The sequence below is a fragment of the Nerophis lumbriciformis genome, linkage group LG18, assembly GCF_033978685.3.
Source record: "Nerophis lumbriciformis linkage group LG18, RoL_Nlum_v2.1, whole genome shotgun sequence".
Classification (NCBI taxonomy): Eukaryota; Metazoa; Chordata; class Actinopteri; order Syngnathiformes; family Syngnathidae; genus Nerophis; species Nerophis lumbriciformis.
Window position 1 is genome coordinate 4,332,501 of NC_084565.2, and position 7,500 is coordinate 4,340,000.

General features: G+C 31.9%; 1 protein-coding gene across 6 annotated transcripts in view; it reads right to left on the minus strand.

Moving 5' to 3' along the window:
- Window positions 1-7,500, minus strand: part of cc2d2a (coiled-coil and C2 domain containing 2A) — a 110,100-nt gene that overhangs the window by 1,780 nt on the left and 100,820 nt on the right. The window lies entirely within an intron of this gene.

The following is a 7,500-nucleotide window of genomic DNA, read 5'->3' on the forward strand; positions in this document are numbered from 1 at the left end:
TAAAGAGTACAATGGTGAGTATTAAAGAGATTGATGAGCAATGATGACTATTAAAGAGTATAATGATGAGTATTTAAGAGTATAATGATGAGCATTAAAGAGTGCTATGATGGGTATTAAAGAGTATGATGATGAGCATTACAGAGTATGATGATGGGTATTAAGGAGTACAATGATGAGTACTTAAGAGTATAATGATGAGTATTAAAGAGCATAATGATGAGTAAGAGTATAATGGTGAGTATTAAAGAGGACAATGGCGAGTATTAAAGAGCACAATGGTGAGTATTAAGGAGTATAATGATGAGTATTAAAGAGTACAATGGTGAGCATTAATGAGTACAATGATGAGTATCAAAGAGTACAATGGCGAGTATTAAAGAGTACAATGGTGAGTATTAAGGCGTATAATGAGTATTAAAGAGTATAATAATGAGTATTAAAGAGTACAATGGTGAGTATCAAAGAGTATAATGATGCGTATCAAAGAGTATAATGATGAGCATTACAGAGTATGATGATGAGTATTAAAGAGGACAATGATGAGCATTAAAGAGGACAATGATGAGTATTAAAGAGCATAATGATGAGTATAATGAGTATAATGATGCGTATTAAAGAGTACAATGATGAGTATTAAAGAGTATAATGATGAGTATGAGTATTAAAGAGATTGATGAGCATTAAAGAGTACAATGATGAGTATTAAAGAGTATAATGTAGAGTATTTAAGAGTATAATGGGTATTTAAGAGTATGATGATCATTAAAGAGTACAATGATGAGTATTAAAGAGTACAATGATGAGTATTTAAGAGCACAGTGATGAGCATTAAAGAGTATAATGGTAAGTGTTAGAGTGCAATGGTGAGTATTAAAGAGTACAATGGTGAGTATTAAAGAGTATAATGAGCATTAAAGAGTACAATGATGAGTATTTAAGAGTATAATGATGAATATTAAAGTATGATGATGAGCACTTGAGAGCATAATGAGTATTAAAGAGCATAATGATGAGTATTAAAGAGTACAATGATGAGTATAATGAGTATTAAAGAGATTGATGAGCATTAAAGAGTATAATGATGAGTATTTAAGAGTATGATGATCATTAAAGAGTACAATGATGAGTATTAAAGATCCACTAGCGACGCTGAGATCATTATTCATGCGTTCGTTACGTCTCGTCTCGATTACTGTAACGTATTATTTTCGGGTCTCCCTATGTCTAGCATTAAAAGATTACAGTTGGTACAAAATGCGGCTGCTAGACTTTTGACAAGAACAAGAAAGTTTGATCATATTACGCCTATACTGGCTCACCTGCACTGGCTTCCTGTGCACTTAAGATGCGACTTTAAGGTTTTACTACTTACGTATAAAATACTACACGGTCTAGCTCCGTCCTATCTTGTCGATTGTATTGTACCATATGTCCCGGCAAGAAATCTGCGTTCAAAGAACTCCGGCTTATTAGTGATTCCCAGAGCCCAAAAAAAAGTCTGCGGGCTGTAGAGCGTTTTCTATTGGGGCTCCAGTACTATGGAATGCCCTCCCGGTAACAATTAGAGATGCTACCTCAGTAGAAACATTTAAGTCCCACCTCAAAACTCATTTGTATACTCTAGCCTTTGAATAGCCCCCCCTTTTTTTTTCTTCTTTTTTTTTTTAGACCAGTTGATCTGCCGTTTCTTTTCTTTTCTCCTCTGCTCCCCCTATCCCTTGTGGAGGGGGAGACACACAGATCCGGTGGCCATGGATGGGGTGCTGGCTGTCCGGGGTCGGGACCCGGGGTGGACCGCTCGCCTGTATATCGGTTGGGAACATCTCTGCGCTGCTGACCCGTCTCCGCTCGGGATGGTTTCCTGCTGACCCCACTGTGGACTGGACTCTTACTGTTATGCTGGATCCACTATGGACTGGACTCTCACAATATTATGTTAGACCCACTCGACATCCATTGCATTCGGTCTCCCTAGAGGGGGGGGGCTACCCACATATGCGGTCCTCTCCAAGGTTTCTCATAGTCATTCACATCGACGTCCCACTGGGGTGAGTTTTTCCTTGCCCTTATGTGGGCTATACCGAGGATGTCGTTGTGGCTTGTGCAGCCCTTTGAGACACTTGTGATTTAGGGCTATATAAATAAACATTGATTGATTGAGTATAATGATGAGCATTAAAGAGTACAATGATGCACATCAAAGAGTATAATGGTGAGTATTAAAGAGCACAATGGTGAGTAAAATGAGTATTAAAGAGATTGATGAGCATTAAAGAGTATAATGATGAATATTTAAGAGTATAACGATAAGTATTTAAGAGTATGATGAGTATTAAAGAGTATAATGGTAAGTATTAAAGAGTACAATGGTGAGTATTAAGGAGTATAATGAGTATTAAAGAGTACAATGATGAGTATTTAAGAGTATAATGATGAATATTAAAGAGTATGATGAGCATTAAAGAGTGCAATGATGAGTATTAAGAGTATGATGATGACCATTAGAGCATGATGATGAGTATTAAAGAGCATAATGATGAGTATTAAAGAGTACAATGGTGAGCATTAAAGAGTACAATGATGAGTATTAAAGGGTATAATGATGAATATTAAAGCATATGATGAGCATTAAAGAGTACAACGATGAGTATTAAGGAGTATAATGATGAGTACTAAAGAGTAAAATGGTGAGTACTAAAGAGTACAATGATGAGTATTAAAGAGTATAATGAGTATTAAAGAGATTGATGAGCATTAAAGGGTACAATGATGAGTATTAAAGAGTATAATGATGAGCATTAAAGAGTGCAATGATGTGTATGATGAGTATTACAGAGTATGATGATGGGTATTAAGGAGTACAATGATGAGTACTTAAGAGCATAATGATGAGTATTAAAGAGGACAATGATGAGTATTAAAGAGTATAATGGTGAGCATTAAAGAGGACTATGGTGAGTATTAAAGAGTACAAATATGAGCATTAAAGAGTATAATGATGAGTATTTAAGAGTATGATGATCATTAAAGAGTACAATGATGAATATTAAAGGGTACAATGATGAGTATTAAAGAGGACAATGATGAGTAAGAGTATAATGATGAGTATTAAAGAGCATAATGATGAGCATTAAAGAGTATAATGATGAGTATTAAAGAGGACAATGGTGAGTATTAAAGAGTATGATGATCATTAGAGTACAATGATGAATATAAAAGAGTACAATGATGAGTATTAAAGAGTATAATGGTAAGCATTAAAGAGTGCAATGGTGAGTATTAAAGAGTACAATGGTGAGTATTAAAGAGTATAATGATAAATATTAAAGAGTATGATGAGCATTAAAGAGTGCAATGATGAGCACTTGAGAGCATAATGATGAGTATTAAAGAGTACAATGATGAGTATAATGACTATTAAAGAGATTGATGAGCATTAAAGAGTACAATGATGAGTATTTAAGAGTATAATGATGAGTATTTAAGAGTATGATGATCATTAAAGAGCACAATGATGACTATTAAAGAGTATAATGATGAGTATTAAAGAGTACAATGATGAGTATCAAGGAGTATAATGTTGAGTATTAAAGAGCACAATGGTGAGTATAATGAGTATTAAAGAGATTGATGAGCATTAAAGAGTACAATGATGAGTATTTAGCAGTATAATCATTAAAGAGAACAATGATGAGTATTAAAGAGTATAATGAGTATTTAAGAGCACAATGATGAGTATTAAAGAGTACAATGATGAGTATTAAAGAGTATAATGGTAAGTATTAAAGAGTGCAATGGTGAGTATTAAAGAGATTGATGAGCATTAAAGAGTACAATGATGAGTATTAAAGGGTATAATGATGAATATTAAAGCATATGATGAGCATTAAAGAGTACAACGATGAGTATTAAGGAGTATAATGATGAGTACTAAAGAGTAAAATGGTGAGTACTAAAGAGTATAATGAGTATTAAAGAGATTGATGAGCATTAAAGGGTACAATGATGAGTATTAAAGAGTATAATGATGAGCATTAAAGAGTGCAATGATGTGTATGATGAGTATCACAGAGTATGATGATGGGTATTAAGGAGTACAATGATGAGTACTTAAGAGCATAATGATGAGTATTAAAGAGGACAATGATGAGTATTAAAGAGTATAATGGTGAGCATTAAAGAGGACAATGATGAGCATTAAAGAGTATAATGATGAGTATTAAAGAGGACAATGGTGAGTATTAAAGAGTATGATGATCATTAAAGAGTACAATGATGAATACAAAAGAGTACAATGATGAGTATTAAAGAGTATAATGGTAAGCATTAAAGAGTGCAATGGTGAGTATTAAAGAGTATAATGATAAATATTAAAGAGTATGATGAGCATTAAAGAGTGCAATGATGAGCACTTGAGAGCATAATGATGAGTATTAAAGAGTACAATGATGAGTATAATGACTATTAAAGAGATTGATGAGCATTAAAGAGTACAATGATGAGTATTTAAGAGTATAATGATGAGTATTTAAGAGTATGATGGTCATTAAAGAGCACAATGATGACTATTAAAGAGTATGATGATGAGTATTAAAGAGTACAATGATGAGTATCAAGGAGTATAATGTTGAGTATTAAAGAGCACAATGGTGAGTATAATGAGTATTAAAGAGATTGATGAGCATTAAAGAGTACAATGATGAGTATTTAGCAGTATGATCATTAAAGAGTACAATGATGAGTATTTAAGAGCACAATGATGAGTATTAAAGAGTACAATGATGAGTATTAAAGAGTATAATGGTAAGTATTAAAGAGTGCAATGGTGAGTATTAAAGAGTACAATGATGAGTATTAAAGAGTACAATGATGAGTATTAAAGAGTACAATGGTGAGTATTAAAGAGCACAATGAGTATTAAAGAGATTGATGAGCATTAAAGAGTATAATGATGACTATTAAAGAGTATGATGATGAGTATTAAAGAGTACAATGATGAGTATCAAGGAGCATAATGTTGAGTATTAAAGAGCACAATGGTGAGTATAATGAGTATTAAAGAGATTGATGAGCATTAAAGAGTACAATGATGAGTATTTAGCAGTATGATCATTAAAGAGTACAATGATGAGTATTTAAGAGCACAATGATGAGTATTAAAGAGTACAATGATGAGTATTAAAGAGTATAATGGTAAGTATTAAAGAGTGCAATGGTGAGTATTAAAGAGTACAATGATGAGTATTAAAGAGTACAATGATGAGTATTAAAGAGTACAATGGTGAGTATTAAAGAGCACAATGAGTATTAAAGAGATTGATGAGCATTAAAGAGTATAATGATGAGTATTTAAGAGTGCAATGATGAGTATTAAAGAGTATGATGATGAGTACTTGAGAGCATAATGATGAGCATTAAAGAGTACAATGATGAGTATTAAAGAGCATAATGGTGAGTATTAAAGAGATTGATGAGCATTAAAGAGTACAATGATGAGTATTTAGGGGTATAATAATGAATATTAAAGCGTATGATGAGCATTAAAGAGTACAACGATGAGTATTAAGGAGTAAAATGATGAGCATTAAAGAGTACAATGGTGAGTATTAAAGAGTACAATGATGAGTATTGAAGAGTATAATGAGTATCAAAGAGATTTATGAGCATTAAAGGGTACAATGATGAGTATTAAAGAGTATAATGATGAGTATTTAAGAGTATAATGATGAATATTAAAGAGTATGATGAGCATTAAAGAGTATAATGATGAGTATCAAAGAGTATAATGATGAGCATTAAAGAGTGCTATGATGGGTATTAAAGAGTATGATGATGAGTATAACAGAGTATGATGATGGGTATTAAGGAGTACAATGATGAGTACTTAAGAGCATAACGATGAGTATTAAAGAGGACAATGATGAGTAAGAGTATAATGATGAGTATTAAAGAGTATAATGATGAGCATTAAAGAGGACAATGGTGAGTATTAAAGAGCAAAATGATGAGTATTAAAGAGTACAATGATGAGTATTTAAGAGTATGATGATCATTAAAGAGTACAATGATGAATATTAAAGAGTACAATGATGAGTATTTAAGAGTACAATGATGAGTATTAAAGAGTATAATGGTAAGTATTAAAGAGTGCAATGGTGAGTATTAAAGAGTACAATGGTGGGTATTAAAGAGTATAATGAGTATTAAAGAGATTGATGAGCATTAAAGAGTACAATGATGAGTATTAAAGAGTGTAATGATGAGTATTTAAGAGTACAATGATGAATATTAAAGAGTATGATGAGCATTAAAGAGTGCAATGATGAGTATTAAAGAGTATGATGGTGAGTATTAGAGTATGATGATGAGCAATTGAGAGGATAGTGATGAGTATTAAAGAGCATAATGATGAGTATTAAAGAGTACAATGATGAGTATAATGAGTATTAAAGAGATTGATGAGCATTAAAGAGTACAATGATGAGTATTAAATAGCACAATGATGAGTTTTAAGGAGTACAACGATGAGTATTAAAGAGTACAATGATGAGTATCAAAGAGCATAATGATGAGTATTTAAGAGTATAATGATGAGTATTCAGGAGTATGATGATCATTAAAGAGTACAATGATGAGTATTAAAGAGTATAATGATGAGTATTTAAGAGTACAATGATTAGTATTAAAGAGTACAATGATGAGTATTAAAGAGTATAATGGTAAGTATTAAAGAGTGCAATGGTGAGTATTAAAGAGTACAATGGTGAGTATTAAGGAGTATAATGAGTATTAAAGAGATTGATGAGCATTAAAGAGTACAATGATGAGTATTAAAGAGTATAATGATGAGCATTTAAGAGTGCAATGATGAGTATTAAAGAGTATGATGATGAGTACTTGAGAGCATAATGATGAGTATTAAAGAGTACAATGATGAGTATTAAAGAGTACAATGATGAGTACTAAAGAGCATAATGGTGAGTATTAAATAAATTGATGAGCATTAAAGAGTACAATGATGAGTATTTAGGTGTATAATGATGAATATTAAGGCGTATGATGAACATTAAAGAGTACAACGATGAGTATTAAAGAGTATAATGATGAGTATTTAAGGGTACAATGATGAGTATTAAAGAGTACAATGGCGAGTATTAAAGAGTACAATGATGAGTATTAAAGAGTACAATGGTGAGTATTAAAGAGTATAATGAGTATTAAAGAGATTGATGAGCATTAAAGGGCACAATGATGAGTATTAAAGAGTATAATGATGAGTATTTAAGAGTATAATGATGAATATTAAAGAGTATAATGATGAGTATCAAAGAGTATAATGATGAGTATCAAAGAGTGCAATGATGAGTATTAAAGAGTATGATGATGAGTATTAAAGACTATGATGATGAGTACTTGAGAGCATAATGATGAGCATTAAAGAGTACAATGATGAGTATTAAAGAGCATAATGGTGAGTATTAAAGAGATTGATGAGCA